The sequence below is a fragment of the Rhipicephalus sanguineus genome, chromosome 9 (genome assembly GCF_013339695.2).
Source record: "Rhipicephalus sanguineus isolate Rsan-2018 chromosome 9, BIME_Rsan_1.4, whole genome shotgun sequence".
Lineage (NCBI taxonomy): Eukaryota > Metazoa > Arthropoda > Arachnida > Ixodida > Ixodidae > Rhipicephalus > Rhipicephalus sanguineus.
The window spans coordinates 139,372,929-139,395,735 of NC_051184.2; positions in this window are offsets into that span (position 1 = coordinate 139,372,929).

Sequence of the window (22,807 nt, forward strand, 5' to 3'; positions counted from 1 at the left end):
ACAATTCTTTACTCAACAGAAAGCTATGATCATTATGAACGGCCTTTACCTTTAAATAAAAAAATTATGACTGATCCTTCCGTCATAGGAATCGGTATAACACGAAAGTGAAACGTGTTTTCATGGTGGCACATCTTCATTTCACGACTAATACCTATTATCATGATTCAAGTGTTGTCGTAGCTGAAGTTCAAAACATATACATGGAAACGGCATATCCTGAATCCCACGCAAAGATGGCATTAACAAGCACATAGTACACACTGGTACTCGATATGCACCTCTTTTAAAGCATCGTCAGTTGAGTGAAACGCAAGGTGTGCGCTCCCGAGTAATTGGTAGGAGGTCGTGGATCTCGCGTACACTACCTCAGTGCGCTTCAACAACACGGCAGGCAGAGGTTCATAGCTTGAGCCTTGAACACGCGAAGGCATGCCGCTGTCCACCGGCCTCTATCTCGCTTCACCAACGCCCGGCAATCGCCGGTCAACATCGTTGCCTTTCTGCGGGGCTCATTGCAGCAGTTTTATTGCTCAGCACTTATTGTTCAGCAGTCTAGGGCGACTCCTGCATGCTAGCGCGGCCAGAGTTCCTCGGTGGCATCAAGGCGCCCTAACTGCGTTGTCGCCGAATCGCCGCCTGTTGGCGCTCGTTAGTCTTATGACGCAGTGCTTCACCGCTCCTAGACGGCGACACCGCCCCGCCCCACCTAGGCCCACCAACAAAGAGCACCGTGCGAGAATGTGTGAAAGATATAAGGCGCGTTTGTGGAGCTTCGCGCGTGAGTGTCGCTAGCGTATTGGGTACAGCGCCGGGCCCCTCTCGTCGCGGGCAGAGTGGTCGTTGGTTCGATTTGCGGCTACGGAACGTTTTGTTGTTGTTTTATTTTAAAGGCGAAGCAATTCTTAGCGAACCTTTGGCATTTTGAGCGTTTGTATCTATCTAGCCCCCTACGTCTGGGTGCTCTCATGATCGCCTCCTTAACTTGGTGTAGACCAAAATTGGCACCGTAGGGTAAGAGGATTTGATGAATGTGACTGTCGGGTTATGACATGAATAACGTGAAAATCCAGTCGAGTTCGTTGTCAAACCCTTTCCTCCAGACACGTGTGGCACATACCCGTTTACCACGGGGTGTACGGGTATGTGCCACAAGTGATTGAGAGTTTAATTCTACCAAGAACGGCGAGAACAGACATTGGTTGTTTAAATGCGAAAGCGTGAAAAAAACCCGACGAATGGAAAAAATACGAATTAGGATCCTAGCAGGAATCGAACCCAAGAAATCTGCGTGGCAATCAAGTATTCTACCACAGATCGCCGCCAGTTCTATAAACAGGTTTGGAAAAACAGCCTATGCAGGCGCAATGTCGGTGGAACGTCGATTGTGTTTGTCGTGCTGGCTATCTAATTTTGCAAGAAAGCTATAAACACGTACTCCTGCGATACAGGCGACATATCAGATTAACATCTGTGGTTGCAGTGTTCGCTCCGCTTTTATAGCAGTCTAATAAACATTACATTTGTATTTTTATGATTCAGCAAGCTATATTGAAGCATTTCTCGATACCGGTGGAATATATTAACGAATGTTACATGTGATATTCCCATTACTGCACCATAAAGTGCGCCTAGTTTCGATCACACTGACGTATCCCTACTGAAACGTTCCGTATGCCATTCTAATAATTCCGTATGTTTTCATACGGAATCCATATGTTTTCCGTATATTTTCCATATGTTTTCCATATATTTCCGTAAAATTCTTACGTAAACATACGGAATTATTGGAATGGCATACGGAACGTTTCAGTAGGGATATATGTACTCTAACGTGAGGGCTGACGTTACGTCGCACCGTAGTTACCCTTTAAACGCCAGTGTTGTCGACGTATCTGGTGAGTCCACGATGTGCACATAGCTACTACAATTACAAAACCACGTTGATCCACCTCGTAACGCTTGGCTCAAAGCCATAAAGTACAGCTTAGAAGTACTGACTGACTGCTTTGCATGAAACCGATTCCCACAACGCGTTGGATCTGCCGAATTTTTTCTTTGTAATCCGCTAGTGTGCATTTTACCTAACGTCATATCCTTGACGAGAATACGTAAATGAAGTCTTGGTGGACGCCTGCATAAAACACTTTCGTGTTAAAAAGCGACCGTGGTCACCCAGACTAGGCTCAAGCAGCACTTGCGCTGGCGAACTGGGCGAACTACTTTATATGAATGCGACCCTTAGAGCATGGCGGCCTCTCTCCTCTCTTCCCGATCCGCACATTAGCAGTTGCCCCCCCTCCCCCTTCTCCCTTGAGGTGGAGAGGGCACGAAGCATATACACACGGTAGATAAGGAAATCAGTTCTAGCCTTGAAGAAGACAAGTCCACTCGTCGAAACGTCGGCTCGAGCACCCACCCCCTGTTTACGGATTTTCTCATCTTTAGAGCAATAAGAAATTTGTAGCAACAGTACTGACAATTGGGCGTGTTGGTAATGATTCATGGCTGATCTTTGCGCAACACACATACGGTTAGTAATAAATATTAACATACAGTAACTATGGCAACGGTTACCTAGTCAATCATTGCATACGCAAAAGAAAGCCCCTAGCAGTTATGTTCCAGACAAACTGTGCAAATCCAACTACTCACCGCTGGTACACTAAAAATAAACATAAAATAGGTAACTAGTCAAATAAATGAATAATTAAAACTAATTCTTTATTGAATGAACAAATAAAGTGCAAAAATGCCGCTCATTCACCTTCCCAGTGCGCAATGGATCATGGTTTTCTTTTAAGCGTTGAAGTAAGAATTATATGTGTGCTGATGAGCATTTTCCTTGCTATTTTTTGTTCGACCTGTCAACTTCGCCAATGAGTCATTAATTTTTATTATTTGCTTTATTCACGTCTTGGCATTCTCATATTTTTCGCATAACAGCGTACACGTCAGATTGCATTTTATGAGCTCTCTAGCCATGTCACCTGAGGTTCTTGAGGTTGCGGTGGCTTTTTGGTGCCGGCTACTATCCCTCCAAAGCTATCTTTATTTTTTGGAGCCATCCTTAGACAAGATTTTTTTTTTTTCAATTGCAAGAGCCCAAGAGAGTTTCAAGTAGCCTACGACTAGCGAACGTAAAGGTAAAGAGTATCAAATACCAGAACCTAAATCGTGCCGCTATTAAGCCTATTCTCGCATCAAATCAATGTTGTACGACAAAAAGAAAAGAAAAACATGCCACTGATATGTGCGAAAAACCGCCTCTAGATTTTTTTGCGGTGATAATCTTGCCCCTCGTACGTCGAAGGTTGGAGCGGGGAGAACACCGGGATTCGCCTCAGCATGAGGATAGCTGATAGCCTTAATCAGCTATCGATCCAAACCACTCCCGTGAAGGCCCTACGGGGAAAAGTTCCCGTTTGGCCGCATGCTTTGCCCTTAGCGATAAGACTTCTTTTATGGTTTTCCTTTTTGTTGGGCACTACATACACACTAAACTTTTCCATAGCTTTGTTGGTACGCTCTTCACAGGGTGATCAGTTGCTTTGGAACTATCGGTCCACCCGGCAGGCTAGCTAACAGGCTGAGATGTGTCGCTACTGAGCTCGTGGTTGCGGGTTCGATCCCTGGACATGGCAGCCTCATTTAGATGAGGGCGACATGCGACAACATCCGTGTACTTCGATTTCGTAGCACGTTCAAGAACCCAAGGTGACCAAGTCCCAATACTACGGTGTGCCTCGTGATAATATCGCTCTTTCGGCGCGTGAAACATCACAAATTATGATCATTTATCATCCTTCACAAGCAAATGGTGGAAGGCTTTGAGGCACGACTAGCCAAATGTGTTCCTCGTAGAATGTTTCCTAAACGAAACGGATGTTTGCTACGGCAAATACTTCATAGCATGCCAGTGTCGCCAACATCATGCAGACGGCCGTGCTCTATTGTGTCTCTACCTCACCTATTCGTGATGTCCGTAGACGGTAGCGCCGCACAGCGCGTAGAGAGACAAACGCCACGAGGAGGATGAAAAGACGACGCCGCGCTTTCGCATGGCTAGTGGGGGCCTTGCCAACACCTGCCGTGCAGGCAGCGGAGCTTTTTTTTTGCGTTCTTGGCGCTCAGGATTGCAAAGAGTGGCAATATCCAACGTACTGGCGCCATACTCCAGTGCGCAAATCGAGTTCTCAGCAAAAAGATGTCACTTTCTTCTAGCGAAATATGTCGGCGAAGAGCGCAATGGTGACCGGATGCGTGGTAACGTCTAAACAAGTGTGCCCCGCGTCGATACGGCTCATTGTATGACATTCTATGAAGCGGAGGCGGGGCATACTTTCTAGGAAGAGTAATTAAGCTGGACACAGACAGAAAACACATACTCACACACACTCTCACACACGCGTGCGCTATGTTTAAACTTTCTTAGTGCACCTTTCCGGTTCTCTGAGGGCCATTAAGTTGTAAGATTTTCGGAAGTCATGTTAGTCGAGTCAAGTTTTGTGGCATTGTTATTAAGATAAGCTTATATACGATAGTATGTGCTAAGAGCTCCATAATTTCCGCCACCCGCCCCACCCCTCAGCGAATGAAAATGTAAATTTCCTAACAAAACTGCAAGAAATTGAAACAAATAAGAAAGCTCTCTCATACCCTGCACGCAGTTTTTTGTTACATATTCCATGTAACACGATCACTGCAATAAAGCCCCTCTAGGAGTGGAACTCTGCAGTAGCGATAACACGTGTTTTTGCGTCACAAGCTTAATGCTCATTACAAACCAAATAAGTCTTCACATTATATTCACGTGCTCGAAGAAGCCATTAAAGCTTAGAAACTAACATAATTCCTTCACTGCATTACAGCTTGAAGCAATTTGTTTTTGCGAGTGACAAAGCGTCGTGTATAGACGGTGCGTTTATGCCCAGGCCTTTCCTTTTTTTAGAAATGTCTGTGACACCTCTCAACACACCATGTGCGTGAGCAAGATCAGACTACACGAAATAATGGAGCCGCTGTGTAATTGTTAAGGAATGGCGTGACAGCAGCCGACGGTGTGCGTCGTCGCCACATTGATTTATGGGAAAACCGAAGTGGCATGTGGGGGACACGAGCGGGTCGATGCAGCGGGGAACGCAGAGGCGATCGGTGCTGGGCCAACTTATTCGTCTACAAATCTGTCAACAGGGATTGTTGCTGAGCTAGTTGGTTCATTACTTGAGGAAGAACTGTAATGACGCAAAGAAGACGCGGAGGAAGCGAAGACACGAACAGACAGACACGGGCGCCAACTTCCATCTGTTTATTATCAGAAACTGCTCCGATTTATATAGGCTGACGAACAAGGTAATCCCATAACAGAAATTGGGACATCGCAGAACTAACAATTCATCATAAGCCACTAAAACAGTGGCTCATAATACAAATATGTACTCTTTTCCCCCTAATGTACGTAATCGTCATCCATTTCAATGTTCTTCACGATGTCTTGTAATCAAAGCGACATGGTGAAGCAAATTTGACAAAATGTGCTCTACAACACGTGCCCTCCTACTCGCTCGCTATCTTCCACCGGACCGCCATGTTGGTTTACTTGGCGCGCCAGCTATAGGCGGCGGGCACTCCGAATAGGACTGCAATCGGTAGTGACGTGTAGCTCGCTGCTCTTCACTTCGTAATATTAACTGGTCGGGATACTGTCGCTACCAAGTTTACAGAAAGAAACAGAAGCACCTTGAGAACAGGAGGTTGTAAAGCACTTACCTCGCGTGAAATAAGCAATAAAAAACGATGTTGTTGTGGCTTGCACTGGAACAAAGACCGATGCTCTGCAGAAAAGCAACACTGCGACGCTAGCACAACGGAAAGTATTTGTCTCGGTTGCCGGTGAGAAGGCATTCATTCCACAGTACGCCAAAGAAGCATAGAATGCACTTTTTGCAGTACTTCGTTATAAGAATAGCTGCATTCTCGAGAGTGATTTGTTTTTAGATATTAGAGGAAGGCGTTTGCCCTCGGTAAGTATTTTTCGAAAAGTTGCCAGTACAGAAGAGGTAGTTTCCTGTGTGGGTTCAGCTTCGGCTATGTGACGCACAAATAGTTAATGCCAAAACCCAAGTACAAAAAAAAACATCATAGGCGTTCAGTTCCGTAATTTATCACTAGCATTATTTCCATGTCACACTTTCCTGCTTAGTGATTAGTGAATCAATGCCCTGCAATTTCCAACGCGTTTGATTCGGAAGAAAACAGTTGCAGATCGTTCGGTCTCACCATTTTTCTGACGGGGAAAACTGAAGCCGCATTATGAAGGGTTTTTCAGTAACGATATCAACAAATGACTTCCGGCTCTTCGCTCCGATAAATACGCACTGCGGACCACGAGAAGATCGAAACTGTAGATTGAAGTTTCTCCATACCAATTCCCTCTTTGATTGTCTCCTTTTCAAGTTATAATAACCGACTAGCGAGCGCCAAGAACAGAGCGCCGTCTGTAATGTTATTAGAGCGTAAATGGGGGAGCAGTCGGAGAGGAAGTCAGGAGTAAAAAAAAAAAAGCAGTCCGGTTCACTATCAACTCTGAGAAAATTACCGTGATTACAGAACAATAGGGCAAAAAAGTATTAGGGCTATTTTACACTTTTAGGTTTAATGTTCCTCCCAAACGGCCCTCCACCACGTTGTTATTAAGAGCCATCATCGAATAATGAATCCGACTAAAAATAACAAAAGAAAACACGCTGTCGTTTGGAAATTCTGTTGCGGTTAGGCTGTGTTGCATTCACGCGCAATGCTTGTCCCGAAGATTACGTTGTTTTTAAGACTAAGGGAGTCAAAATCAATACATCGAAAATGAGCTCGGCAGCTCGCAATTTTCAGTAATGAAAGAGTTTGCAATAGTGTAACAGAAACGCGGCCTGTGTCAAAGATAGCTGCGCTGTAATTGCAGCTCTCGTTTAGCACTTTGGGCAAAAAAAACAAAAGCAAAGCTTGGGAAACACACCCTAGTAAACAGTACCGGGACACAGGGTTGCCAGGTTTCGCTACATTGCGCCAATTTGGCTGCTTTTTTAAGCTGCTGGTGCAACAAAAAAAAAGGTCTTATCTACTTGGCTACGCTTTGAGCACTCTCGTGTTCCTTGGATTTCAGCCAAATGATCAATATATGGTAACGTTGCAGCCGCTGGCGTTCAAGAATGCGGTGTGAAAACATGGCGACAAAGGCGTGTTTTCAGCTCCTAAGATGGGAATTGGCACTTGCATTATACACAAGTCGAGGCTGCTGTGCAGTGTACGGGCCGGGACTCAGGGAAAGTTGCTGCATGGGACCTCATTTTGCACACCTCCTATGCCATTGGCATAGCCAAGGGGGGGGGGGGTTCAAACCACTCTACGTTCCAAAATTTTAAAATTTTGCATGTGGAGATATACGCGCACATATACAAATGCACGAACAAGCATACGTATAGTCTGGTTGAGCGTACACATAGTATACATATATACAGTATGATTGCTAAGGTCATCAATTTATGCTTAAATGTGAGGAATTCTGATTTTAGAGTGCTCATTCTGTACTTATTTGGATGTCAGACGAAAAGCTTTTCTGGTATAAATAAAAACGGCGCAGTTTTCGCACACGCGTGGCTATATCTGGCTACTTTTACGGCCTTTGGCTCATGTTGGCTACTTTTTCTTTTCCCATTTTTTTGGCTATTTGCTGTCTTTTTGAACTAGCAACCCTGCCGGGACGTACCGTAGTACGTATACTCTAAACAGAGTTTTCACTGCAAGGCATTCCTGCAGACCTGTGTTGAGAGCTATCCAGAATTTATGGTAGCTACTTTAAAGCGAACCATTTTTTTACGAAATTCGGTGGCGGTGTCGTACGCGAAAGAACCGGCGCAGGCGTGCCTACAGAAATGCGGTTCTCGAAGGTACGCCGCTCACATGCGTATTTTTATGCTCCGTTTTCTAATAATTGACACTCTCTCATTCGCGGGTAACCTGCGATTCGCTGATGACATTGCATTGATGAGTAACGCGGGAGACGAATTACAGCTCATGATTACTGAACTGGATACGGAAAGTAGAAGAGTAGGTCTGAAAATTAATATGCATAAAACTAAAGTAATGTGGAACAATCTTGGCAGAGAACAGCGCTTTGCGATAGGTGGCGAGACACTGGAAGTTGTAAAGGAGTACTTCTACTTAGGGCAGGAAGTAACCGTGGAGCCGAACCATGAGAGTGAAATAACTAGAAGAATAAGGATGGGTTAGGGCTCATTCTGCAAGCATTATCAAATCATGAATGGTAATCTACCACTATCCCTCAAGAGGAAGGTATATAACAGCTGCATCTTACCGGTACTTACCAACGGAGCAGAAACCTGGAGACTTACAAAGAGGGTTCAACTTAAATTGAGGACGACGCAGCGAGCGATGGAAAGGAAAATGATAGGTGTAACCTTAAGAGACAGGAAGAGAGCAGAGTGGGTCAGGGAACAAACGGGGGTTAAGGACATCATAGTTGAAATCAAGAAGAAATAGATATGGGCCGGGCACGTGGCACGTCGGCAGGATAACCGGTGGTCATTAAGGGTAACTGACTGGATTCCAAGAGATGGCAAACGCGTGAGGGGGAGACAGAAAATTAGGTGGGTAGATGAGATTAAGAAGTTTGTAGGTATAACGTGGCAGCAGAAAGCACAGGACCGGGTTGATTGGCGGAACATGGGAGAGGCCTTTGCCCTGCAGTGGGCGTAGACAGGCTGATGATGATGATTCGCGGGCTCGACGACGGCTTTGGCTTCGCGGACCCCCATTTTAGAACCACCGTAATATGGGTTTAAATATTTGCTTTATTTGACTTATACACTTTAAGAAAAAAGGAAATAAAATGGTAGGGAGGTTATTCCTATTGGGGATTAACTGATTTGCCACAACCAATAGTCCTTTTGGGAAAGAACTGCAAGAAGTTATACAGTTAGTCTTTCAAGGATTAACTGCAAGAGGACTAACGGTCGCTCCTGTAAGGACTAGCAGTTGACTTTTGGAAATGGTCCCTGACAGAGCAAATGTTACTCCTGTAAAGACTAACAGTTTATCTGCAGAAATGCTCCTTGTGAGAGCATATGTTGCTCCCTCAGTATATTAACAGGTGATCCTGAGAAATCAGCCTCTGGAGAGCGAATGTTACTCCTTCGGGATTAGCTGTTGAACCATTTGAACAATTTTTGAAGGAACTAACCATTATTCCGCTAATATTTCTCCTGTGGGTGACCTGGTCATCCTGACCAGACTGACATGCTAGCTCAGGTCAGCTGTGTTTTACTCAGCACTGCATGCATGAATCTCTGTAGAAATGATACAGATTTCAGTTCAGGGTTGAAAACATTTATTTGGCGCAAACAGCCCGCTATGCGCACAACCGGTGTTGGCCGTAGGCCGCTGTCCATCTTGATGAGGCGGCACAGCAGCTCAAAAGACCGGCGAGCCGTGCTCGTAAATACATCATTGAAGGCCCAGTAGAGGGCCTCATGATCACAAGTGTACCAGTATATATTAGGAAAACTCACATCATCTTCATTCATACGAACACAAATGTCAAGAAACAATTACGGGCCAGTCTTAGGCCCGTATACACAAACCAACCTTATCTTAACGCTATAAGACGGCCTCTTGCAAGGAAGGGAAAAGTGTAAGGACAAGAAAAGGTCACAGTGCGTTTTATAAACTCGCCGCATTCGGTTTTAAGGCAGCCTTACGGAAGACGGCCTTGTCGTCATGAGGAACAAGCATGGGAGCGAGGCTATGACCTATTACTGGCTCATTGTTGGTTTATTATCAAGAAAAAGAGCTGCATGCTCCTCAAAACAATAAGAAATATGAAGGAATGCATACCCGTGCAAGTTTCGGTAAGAACGCGCCTCGTCTGGCAGCGCCGTTTGCTCTTTTCCTTTGTTAACGTTTTACCGTTGTCATAGCAACCGGCGGCTCGCGTAGACGCGCCGGTCCATGAAGCGCTGGGGTCTACGAGGGCACGGTGCGTAAAGCTGCCAGCGGGTTTTGTCCGTCTGTATGCGTGTGTGCGTTTGTGGCTGTTTTCGTGGATCATACATACGCTTGTTACTGAGCGTGATAGAAAGGCGAAAATTGAATTTCAGTGAACACCCAGCGCTGGTCATCGACTTGAAAGCGTCGCATTGTGGTAGCGAAAAATTGTAATATCACGCGGTGTTAGTGAAGGACAACACGAGAAAGTGGGAGCAGCTCAAAACAGCAAGAGCGGCGTGCGGCTGCTAAGGAGGTTTAAACCTCCTTGGCGGCTGCGCACCGAGGAGCGGCTACGTGAGTGCAAAGACGGGTAAAAAATATCCCATCCTGCAGTGAAACACGTCGGCTTCCGCGCCGTACCCCCACTCATTTTTTCACGCGTTTAATAATACGGGGCAGTGCTGAAGTCCCCATTCCCAATTTGAAAAGTACCTGCGCCTTAGAAACAGAGCGCCACCAGCAGCTGAAGGAGCGGTGGCACGGGAGAACCGACGTATAGAGTCACTGTATATGCTACCTTTAGGTAGCAGAGTTGCGCATAGGTCCGGCTAGCAACCACAACTATGCGGTGAAGTCGCACTTCGTTTTTGCAGGCGGCATGCCTACCGTGCCGCCGATTAACCTGTCTGGCGTGTCGAAGACCGGCGATACACATTGGCTGTCGATGGCGAGCGTTAGTTCAGTTCGCTGCAGCGGCGGCGTCGAAAAATAAAAAAAATGGCCCAAACGGCAGCTTCTCCACAATGCATGGTTGCTAGCGGCGTTGGAAGACAGATGCGCAACTCTGCTACCTAAAGGTAGCATATACAGTAACTCTACCGACGTAGTGGGGGCCGTTTCCAACGGCAAGCTCTGGCACATGAAGTGCTGGCTTCGAGAAGCGGAATCTGCTCCGCAACACATCGTCGTTGAACTCTTCCATGGAAATTTGATGGTTGCCGAACACTCGCAGCGTTAATTGCGCATATGGACGCCGATCGCGTACGTCACCTTTGCTTTATTGCTTTGTAGCTTCTTGCTTGCTTGCTTTGTAAAGCTTCTTGCGTAATCAACCACAGCGCGCCGCATAAGTGGTGCCTTAAGGTATCTGCCGGGCTACCTTATGGAATGCCACCTTATCACGGCGCTAAGGTTAAGGAAAGGTTGAACTGAGGCATAAGGTAAGTAAGTAAACTTTATTTGGGCATAACACATACAGGGTTTGCCCGCGAGGCAAGGCAAAAGGAGGACTTAAACCCCCTGACTAGGCCTTACCTCTCTGGGGCAGCAGAGACAGCGGATTCGAAAGTTAGAATTTCACTAGAACATGATCAATTAACCAATTAACAAGAACATAATCACTAGTACAGTAAGAAGATGATCACTATTTACAGTAATAACATAATGACAGTAATGATATAGTAGCAGAACATAATCACTAATGCAGTAATAACAACAAGAACATAATGAATAATGCAGTGACCAGTAGTGCTCGCTAACAGTAACACTTAGTACCATTACTAATGCAGTAACCAAACATATTAACATTTATACAACACATCCACTTCCGAAGCAAGAAACATGTTCATTATTAGATGCTTATATTCATGAATTGTTTTACTATTTCTGGCTATTTCAACTACATTAGGATACATATTACATAAAGACATAGTTTCATACTGAATGGTTTGCATACCATAGTTTGTCCTGGCCTTTTTATTACTACTGATGTGTGGCGTAAACTGTATGCTGTGTCTCGACTGAGGTACCGATTTGAAAATGTCTCAAAGGCGCTGGAAACCTCTTTAAACAGCCGAATGCAAACTTTCGCTCTGTAAGAGTTTCTAATGTTAAGGATATTGTAGCGCATCATTAATTTAGAAGATCCTATGTATTCATTTGAAGAGTTAAGCAAACGAACAGCTCGACGTTGTAGTACTGCCAGTTCTTCTATATCGGTTTATATCGGTTTGTTTACGAAACGCGTTAATGTGCCGAATAGGAAAGAAGGGCAAAAGATAAGGATCAAGTTGGTTTGTGAATACGGAACTTACTCTCAATTGTTTACTAGGTATTTACCAGGTGTATGCATTCGCTGAAGTTCACCGGCTTACAGCAAGGAGCAGCCGACTGTTTTTATGCTTTTATCAGCCCTGTCAGGGCATCTTTCAAAACAACGGTTTCGCCGAGGATCGTCGCCTATCTCTGCGATCTCAAAGCGAGATCGGGATCACGTACGCGCTTGGAACCAACTACAAAAATATAGAATGAAATGGCAAAAAAAGCTTTATTCAGGAACGTCGAAGCGTGAACTAGCATATAGCGGGCCGCTCTCCCGTCGGGACCTATATACAAAAAGAAGTTAAATCCCCTTGAACTCGCGAGTCAAAGCCGCACTAGGGAGAGCGAAAATCGCGCTGCAGAACTATCGGCTATTTCACTAGTACACTATACTTACCAGGCGAAATGACCAGCCCATACAAAAATGCCTACACAGATTAATTAGCGCTTTATTGAATATTCTCCGTAGAATGTACTGTCATTAAATTAAATTCTTATTCAATTTTATCTTGAGTTGCACAAGGATACTGGCCGCCGTTTTCTTGTTGAAAATCTCTTTTTGCGTGTCAATTAAACGTGTTTCGAGCCAGTAAAATGAATTATTGACTAGCTATTGACCGTGTTTAATGACTTTCATTTGAAACTGTTTAAGGGACTGGATTGTCAACCATTATCATGTTCAGTCAAAAGCATCTGGTATGCAAGCGCACTTCGCAATTCTCAAAAATGGTGGCTAGGTTCCTGCGCTCTTATGAATGGAGACTATTGGCGAGATTTCAAGAAAACATGTCCCTTAGGTAGTGCTTTAGAAGCGGTACCCAAATATATGTATTAACTGCTATCAATGCATTCTTCTAAGCGCTTGCAAGCCATAATGCTGATCATTCAAAAATATTTTGCCGAACTTGAATAGAATTATGTATACCTGCTTCGAGACTTGCCCTAGCGTGAATTTTTATTTGCGTGCCGTGATCTTTCAATTCCTCACAACACTTCAAATCCTTTTAACAAGGTAAAATACTGGGGGAGAAGTGACAAATTGGGACACGGGAAATGACACCACAAACACACACATGCACAGTGATGCAGATTGCGAACGGTTTTGATTTCTTTATTGTGTAAGTTACAGATGACCTACTGTGTTCTATCATGTGTTCAAGGAAAAAAGGAAGACACCATTTTATTAACATATACGTTTATTATTATGAAAACGCCAAGAGAGACAAATGCTATCATTTAGTTGGTGTAGGCCCTGTTTCTGAATAAGTAGGTTGAGTCCTACCTGGACGAAATACAAAAAAAAATTGCTATAAAATAAGGTAGCTAGAAGAGGACGGCTTAATCACGCAAGCCCCAATAATTGCACAGTCACACGCTCAAAAAACATGCGACGGATAATGCTTTTTAGGAGCTGGCTCACCAGGTGCTTAAGCTGGGGCAAAGTCCCGCGCCGTAAGCGTAACTTAGTTCCAGAGGCGACCGCTGCAGGCGCAGCTCGCGAAAAGCGAAATCTACTTCCTCTTGTTCTTCGAGAGCATTGATGATGATAATAACCCTATCGCAAAACCCAGTGCCACTGGGTGCCAGCGTCCAGTGCCATGCCCGATTATGGGCCCACCGTCGCGCTGGATACTGTGCCGCTGGAGCGGCGTTTTACTGGGAGGCGCTGGGTACTCAAGCGCGAAACAGCTCTACAGCGTTAAAATGGCGGTGTCTATGCTCCCTACATAAATATCTTAATAAAGAAAGTCATATAGAAAGCATTAGCGCAAAAAAAAACGGAAAAAGAAAGCCGTATGAAAAAGAAAAACAGCATATCCACGGAGTGAATGATGATGAGTGGGCGAAGCTGCGGAGGTTCATCGGTAAACCGTGAATCTTCCGTGAATTCTGCCCAGTATATCATCACCGACGTGAGATCGGGCGCGTTTATACTAAAGGTTCGATGAGTTATGACGACTTGCAGCTCACTTTATATTATATGTACGCTGTGAATTTTCATTGTTTAGAAAACCATTGCTTTAGAAAACATCTGGCGTCTTTCATTAAGCAGCTGGCGTCTTTTCGTTTTGCTTTAGAAACATCTGGCGTTCTTTCGTTTTGCTTTTACAAAACATCTGGCGTCTTTCGTTGGTTTATTTCATCAATCAACGGCATTTTGAACAAAATTTTTATTGTTTAATCACGCACAGGAGAAATCTCACCAGGCACTACCTTGGAGGTAAACAATGGCTGCTAATGGGAATGAGAGACAGAAGAAGTCGGCTTTTAGCTAACACTTACACTTCTACTTCTACTAACGTTTCCTACTGGAACATGCCAATGGCTGCTAATGGGGAATGAGAGACAGACGAATTTGGCTTTTAGTTAACGCGCACGCTGCGAATTTTTTACTGTTCAACAACGCACAGGAAATATCTCCCACCGGCACCACCTTGGAGGTCAAAGCGTAAGACTGGTTAGACACTACGACTACTACGACGACTACGAGGGACGAACGGGTGCCGCCTTAAGGAGCTTCGCCCCTAAAAGAAAAAACTCCTCCACGAGGATTCGGACTCGCCACCTCTCAACATCCAAGCGAGTACTCTACCACTGCGTCACGCTGAAACACGTCACCGTAGCTGTAAAAGAGCTAGTCAATACAGTAAGACAGCGTTTCGTTCATATTTCGGTGTTGCGATATTCAAGGAAGCCGCGATCTTCCTTTCCAAATCACGCTTGCTTCTTTATTAGACACAAACAAAGGTTGACCGGACGAATGAAATGCCCAAAATGGGAAGAGCGCTAGGTTTCTTCAAGAATTCCCGTGATAACTCCGAAAAATACCAAGTGGATCGAGGATCCGGGTACAGTTTGACGGCTGTTACTGCCGATTTTTAATAGCCGTTTCTCGCCCTTGCTGATGATGATCATGTACAGAAGCTTTATGATGACTCGTTCGATAAACACGCGCCCACATGAATTCATACGGAGTAGTTTTCTCGCGCGAGCGGCGATATTACTGCGGGGCGGGCGTGCCTGTATTCTGACTTGCAGTTCTATCGATACCTACAACTATAAAACCGCTCCGCAAAAACAAATACGATTAGTTGAAAAAAGATGCCGCTGTGTTAGTTCAACAACGCGTACCAGTCGACAGGTCTGTGTACTGACGTATGAGTCTGAGAAGTACCGGCAAGTGCGGCCGGCTCCTTTCGGTGAGCCTGCGTTGGTTGCTGAAAGCGCGTCGCATCGATGGTCATCGCTCCTTGTGCGGACATCGTACACAAGAAAAAACGGGTAATTTAGGTTAACGGATGTCCAGACTATACTTTACAGTAAATCTCACACATTGGAATTGCGTGTACTTAAACCAAGAAGCGCCGGTGGCATCTAGATGGACTCAGCCGGTACGCTAGGCCTAACACTCGCTGGGAGCCGCACTGGGTAGGACCGATCTCGGCGCAGATGAGTTGCGATGGTTGAAGTTTCTGCATTTTAGCCTGAAAACCTTTTTTGACTGTTTCCTAACGTATAGCTGAAGTAAGTGGAAATGCAAGAATTGCCCGAGATGCGTTTCCGGTGTGGCGATATCGAACGACGGCTGTTATTCTGGCCTCCGTTGGGAGGGGTCGCGAACCCAGAGCTCATTTACTTCTTGCCGACTGCACGGCGATGTAACGATTTGCGCTGTAAGTTCAGACCAACGCCTCCAGACTTATACACATTACATTATTAAACTTAGCGCAAAATAACACGCACAGAGTGAAGTGGTAACATACACAGCGCAGACTATCAACTGAAGAATTCCGAGGAGGTAACAGAGTTCCTGAAGGAAGGCTCTGAGAAGGTAATGTCTGGTTTCAGTATAGATGTGCAGGACTTGTTCTATTCATTGCCGCATGACAAGCTACTTGTGAGTGTAAGAAATTGCATCAGGGATGACAATAACGAGCAGGAATTCCAGCAAAGGTGTGGTGTGTCGACAAGTGCCTTCCTTGAACTTCTGGCTCCGTACTTGACTTCTACAGTAATTTGTTGGGAAGGTGGTGTTTTCACTCAAAAGTCCGGAATTTGTATAGGCTCATGTGTCGCGCTGGGCATGGTTGATCGTGCATTGGAATGTGCTTTAGAAAGTGTTGTAATTAAAATGTTTAGGTATGTTGATGATTACCTGGTGTTGGTAGAGGACTATAGGTGCGTGGATACGAGGGTGGATGTCTTGAAAGTGTTTAAAGAATTAGGTGGCGGACTTGAGTACACATGTGAAGTGCCGAATAATGGACGATTACAGTTTTTGGACCTGTGTTTAAGTTTTTTGGCGAGTCATGTATGTTGGAGGTATGCTCCCCGTAGCGCGAAGGCCTTGATTGATTACCGTTCGGGAATCTCGAAGGTTGTGAAAGATGGGGTGGCGGTGTCCTGCCTGAAGGCTTCACTGAGAAAGTCTTGTCCACATCAGACGGAAGAGAGTTTCGCAAGATAGGTGGAGCGCCTTAGGGATTCGAGGTTCCCGGAGCGCCACTTGGCCTTCCTTGGAGAAAGGCTTTACCAGAAAATGAAGAAGGAAATGAGAAGGTCAAAAAAGCGTTCGGTAAACAACAGCGGTCCTTTTGTTTGTATTCCGTACCTGCACCGGGTGTCTCATCGTTTGAAAAAAGTAGGGGCCAGGTATGGGTGTAATGTTGTTTTTTCAGGTGGAAGGAAGCTTGGCCAGCTTTGCCCGGCGGTGCATAAGAAGTTACAGAGGCAAGGTCGGGAGAACAAAGGGTGCGACGTCAAGCACCGAGAAAAGTTAGTTGACTGTGGTAAGAAAGTGGTGTACAACATACCTTTGTCCTGTGGGAAAAACTATGTCGGGCAGACAGAGCGCTGCTTAAATAATAGCTTATTTGACCACAGAGCCTCTTTGAATGGGCCACCATGTTCGAACCTTTCGCTTCATTGTAGGGACTGCGGCTGCGCGCCCAGGCTGACGGAAGCAAGTGTGCTGGCAAGATTTAACGGAAAAAATTCGGCAGATCCCACGTACCGTGGGAGTCGATGTTATGCGAAGCATGCGGCGGGTAGGTGACTGTGGCGTAACTTTTTTTTTACTGAGCGACACGTTACAAAATGACGCTGAAGATTTGTATAAATTTTATACGCACACATATATATGTTGAAGAGCCGCATATGTGTTACATAACCAGCTGTTTACGGTTGGGTAAACGCTGCCAATGGCAACGTGGGTATTACCAACACCAGAAGCGGTAAGTTGATATGTAGTGGTTATACGTGTCCCGAGAACGCATGCACGTTGACAGTTCTTGAACAAGGGCACCATCACCGTGATCAGTGAGCACCAGCAGCTGGTCATGACTTCTTATAGGATCTGGTCGTGATCGTGGTGACGAGGGGTCCATGTGTAGCGAAGTATGTCGTATAGTAGAGCTGTTGCAATTCGTGGATGCCTCGGTCATTTCGTCGACAAATTGTCTGTCGACAGAGCCGGCGAGATGTCGGAATCTGAAGTCACCCTTCGCGTTGGTGAGGTATAGGCCGTCGAGGCTGGTAGGCCTGGATAGTGCTACATATACCAACATCAGCGGATGGTGTTTGTCGTATTCGTAGACTACCTGGGCGTATGTAGCCTACGTAGCCTAGTCTACAAAGCGGCTGTCAATCAATCTGGCATCATTCTCGGTCAGCATGAGGCCATCGCTCAGCCTCGTAAGAAATGAAGAGGACACTGCGTCGTTCTGATGGACGAAGTGCAGTTTACGGTGCGGTGGTGTGGATATCATACGTACCTAACTTTCGTTAGTGCATTCCTCCGGGGTCGTGCAATGCCTCAGTATAGCTTGCTGAATTATAGGAATACAAATGTAATGTTGATTAGACTGCTATAAAAGCGGAGCCAACACTGGAACTACAGACGCTCATCTCATATGACGCCTGTATCGTAGGAGTACACATCGTAGCAGTATCATGTAGTGTCTATTGCTTTCTTGTAAAATTACATAGCCAGCACCACAACCACAATTGACGTTGCACAAATATTACGCCTGCGTAATCTGTTTTTCCAAACCAGTTTATAGACCTGGCGTGGCTCAGTGGTAGAATACCTGATTGCCACGCAGAATGCTTGGGTTCGATTCCTGCTGAGATCCTAATTTTCATTCATTCCATTCGTTGAGTCAACGCTGCCGATGTTGGTTTTCCTTAAAGCTCTAGCATTTAAGCTACCAATGTCTGTTCTCGCCATTCTTGGGTCGATATAAACTGTCAATCACCTGTGGCGCATACCCGTACACCGCGGCCCGTGGTAAACGGGTATGTGCCACACGTGTCTAGTGGAAAGGGTTTGGCGACGTACGCGACAAGATTTTAACGTTATTCATGTCACGACCCGGCAATCATATTCGTCAAATCCTCTTACTCTCCCATGCAAATTTTGGTCTACATCAAGTTAAGGAGGCCATCATGAGAGCACCCAGATGTAGGCGGCTAGATAGATAGATAGATAGATAGATAGATACGTAGATAGAAACGCTCAAAGTGCCAGAGGTTCGCTAAGAAATGCTTCGCATTTAAAACGGAGCGAGAAATTGAGGAAGCATTCTGCATCTACAGATGTGGTGAGGCATGTGTCGCGAGGCCATCGATAGTGTTGCACCCTATCGAAATAGATTACTTGTGTGCTAGTCACTAAAACTCGTTTTTATTCTTTCATCACGTGTCTTGTTCATTGTGTATATATGTGTGAATGTTCTTCAATAAATTTCAGTTGATAGTCTGCGCTGTGTATGTTACCACTTCACTCTGTGCGTGTTATTTTGCGCTAAGTTTAATAATGGAATATTACCAACTCGCCCAGCAAAACGTCCTTCTGAAGTTATACACATTACAATATGAAGTCATTACCGCAACACATCACGGATGCAAAGCTGATATATATGAGCGGCATGCACAAAATGTGTATTCATTGCTGCTACATCCTCCGCAAAAATTAACGACGTTATTGGCACTGCATGAATAAAAAAAAAGCGTGGTAGAAAGCAAAATGATCAGTGTTGGCTGCTTTGGATTATTAACATTATTTTTCTCCACATTCGAGAGGAAAACATTAAAAGTAACCGTGATTTCACATACATATCATATTATGTATATCATGAAAATAGTGCGCTTCTCCTCGTTTTTCTCTGCCAAGCTAGAATTTGTGACACAAGCTTGGGACCTGTTAGGATAGCATATATGGGTACGATCGAATCAGACATTGGATATTCAACGATACCAAAGGATTCCGCCGCGCACGATACTGAAAGCAGCGCGCGGCACTGGCAGAACAGTGCAGGCTCCAGTATGTGCCAGCGCACGCCAGTGAGAATTCCAGCGTCTCCGGCGCTTCCCAGTGAGCGCCAGCGTCATAGCGGCAAGGCCAGTGGCTCTACCAGTGCGACCAAGCTCTTTCGCAGTGCTTTCACCGGAGTCCCAGTGAATTCGAGCGTATACCAGTGTTCCCAGTACGGTCCAGCGCCAAAAAACGTACTGGTATCACAGGGGGGGGGGGGGGGGTACTGGAACGGCGCTGGTTTTTGCAATAGGGAACGCAGGCAAAACAACATATAGCATAGCCAACTATAGCATGCGGCGCTCGCTCTACTCCGGCAGTGCGATTCGATACTAATAACATGAACGAAGAAGACAAGGCGGCGGAGCGGAGGGCTGCCAAGGCAGCAGCTCGGGCTCGCCGTCAAGACCTCGCGAGGCCGCCGAGAGACGTCAGCGTCGTGCGGACCCCGAGATACAAGCCCGCGAAGCCGAAGCAGCGCGGAAGCGGCGGCAAGAGAACCTCGAAGAGGTACGGGCGCGGGATGCAGCGGCCAAGGGCCGAAAGCGGCCGCTACCTCAAATTAGTGGCGCCGACGCGTGCTTCAAGCCTGATTTCCTAGACCACACGTTCGGCCAGAGCTGCAAGGTCTGCGACCGCTTGTGGTTCGACAACAACCTGACCACAATGGCTACTATAAAAACGTGTGACGTCTTTATATTACAGTAGAGGATATGTACGGAGAATTCACGGTTTACATAAATAACTCCGAGCCAGCTCCGCAATCATCATTTACTTCGTGGATATGGCGTGCTTTTTAGTCTCCATATTCGTTATAATACAATGTGCCAACGCAATTAAAATGATAAACTTAACTTCAACACTAGCAGAGGCACGTGGTTTGCAGCGCCAGTAAATCCAGAAAATGTTGATCACACGTCGAGGTGACGGAGTCCATCTCTGAAGCTTAGCAGAAAGGAATCTGCGATGGAGTCTTGTATGTGTGTTGAGGTGTCCATTTTTCCGCAGGAAAGTTACGATGCTGGGCCCAATAAACAGCCGGTACGCAGAAACAAACGTGCATGTGCGTCAGAGATTACAGCACATGCAGCGAGGTATGTTCTTCACAGCTGCGCTGATATTCTGTGCAAATAGCGGTACTCCCTGACCCCGAAATAGGAGCGAGAGAGATCGTAAGTGACGAACACGACCCACACTCGACACTCCGGTGAGCGATACTGAAGAAGAAAGGACGGCGCGGAAGGATACCCACTGAAAGTGCTGAAACGTCCGTCAGATTTACACGATTGTCAGCGCCGGTATATATTGAGAAGATCACCGGTGAACTAAGTTTCAAGCCCTCATCATTGGTGACGCAATATTAACACCCTAGAAATTAATCTTTTCACGCGTTATTTTCTTGATCACAGCAGTAAGCGGGCTGACGCCTTCTTGTCATCTGTGCCGTGGACATTTGCAAATGCGCTCGCCGAATACTTCCATAGAAGCTCCAAGATCCCCCTTTTTCCTTTCCCTTGAATAAAGTTTCACTCTCTCTTCCCCCCTCGGGTCCCCGCCGCGTGCAACCGGCACCGCGACGGAATAGAAAGGAGAGTGTCGGAACAATAGGGCGCACCTGACCGAGAGCTAAGGTCATGACCTTTGAAAGAGGCATTTGTGGGAGGCACGATCACTGCTTGGCGTACGCAGATGAGCCATGCTCCAAAGGGCCGCAGCAAAAACGTCTTTTCGTCCCTTCAACCTCTACCCGAGGGAGTAAATGTGACGTTCGTGCTCCCGTGAGTTTTTTCTAAGGTATGTCCAGTCCTCTGAATTTGCGCATGACACGCACTTCGCCGCAGTTGGTCCTCTCGCGGACTAACGACACTATTTGAGGACTAAGGCTGACGCTACTCCCCCCTTGAGCCGGTTTTTTTCTTAGAGTGGTAAACTTATCTCGGATGGATTATGCTGGTTCAGTTCAACATTTTTTCACGCGAAAGTGTTTCATGCCGAGGTCCACCAAGACTTCACTGACGAATTTCCGTCACGGATATGATATTGTAAAATATACACTAACACATCAAAAAGAGAGAGCTAGATGAAAAAGAGCCGTTGCCATGAATCGAACCAGCAACCCCACGCTCCGCAGCGCGCGGCGCGAAACGACTCGACCACGAAGCCCACGTTCTGCAGCATACTAATGTTCTGCAGCATATACACCATTTACCGCTACCGGTACGCAGAGCTCGGATGCACTATTTGAGGATTCTCGGAGGCACTTGTTTTCATTATCACTTGCAAGAAGGCGCAAAGGGTGCGCTTTAGAGGTCGTCGCCCCGCTCGTTGCGATGCGCGCGTGCCTCCACCTGTACAGTCGAGCGCGATTCGAAGATCATTTAAGACGCGCAAAATGACACGGGGACGAAGCATAGACACAGACAGGACAAGCGCTTGTCCTGTGTGTGTCTATGCTTCGTCCCCGTGTCGTTTTGCGCTTCTTAAATGAAGAACCATTTCCAAATAGGCCAAACAGCCGTTTTTAGATTCGAAGATAATCGCGCGAGCGTCGACCAAGAACTACAACAGCGCCACGGCCCAGAATCCTCTTTCGAGGAGCGGGAGGTATCAGGCAAGCTTCACTCGCTGTTTTTGCTGTTCCTTGAGCTGCGACCACTCCTGTCTTAGAAAGGCGCATTTTTCTTTTTTTTATGACGACGAGATATATTTTCTGCAAATTAGCAAGTCGTTGAAATGACGCAGTGCCAAGCAGATTTACCATGTTTCCCGTCATTTTCGTTATCGTCCGCAGAGGTAAGAGCCAACGAAGTATACACTTTATCGCAGCGAATGGAAAGCTTAAAATAGAGAGAAAGGGTGAAGAATTCGTCGTAGGGGTGATCGCTGTAGCATGTAACAGCCAACGAGGCAGAGAAGAATACGGAATCTTGATTTTTACTGCTCCGAAGCGCGCCGCTAGGTCCCTGAGATGCCAGGACGGTGGTCGCTCGCACGATAACCTTCAAATCACGCTCGACTGCACTTTGCACAATAGGGCGTGGTCGCCCGTGCGCGCCCGCTTATCTCCTTATGGGGACGGTATGTACGTCTTGTACTCGCTGCAGCGGCCGCGTTTGCTAAGGGAGCGCGCTGCTCAAACACAAAGAAGTAACAACTGTGACAGTTGCTAGTTGGCGCTCATCCTGTGTGTGTTCTTTTTGTGCGTCCTCTGGGCTTGATCAGCACACTACAAGTTTGGAGCTGCTTGCCGTTCTTCGCGTGGCATTCCATTTTGTTGCTATCGGATTGATTGCTTCGCTGTTGCGGCGAAATAATGCCCAATAAACGCTGAACTACCTGTGTGAAGACGCTTTTGACTTTCGTGTTATGCCGATTCTAATGAGGGAGGGTTCA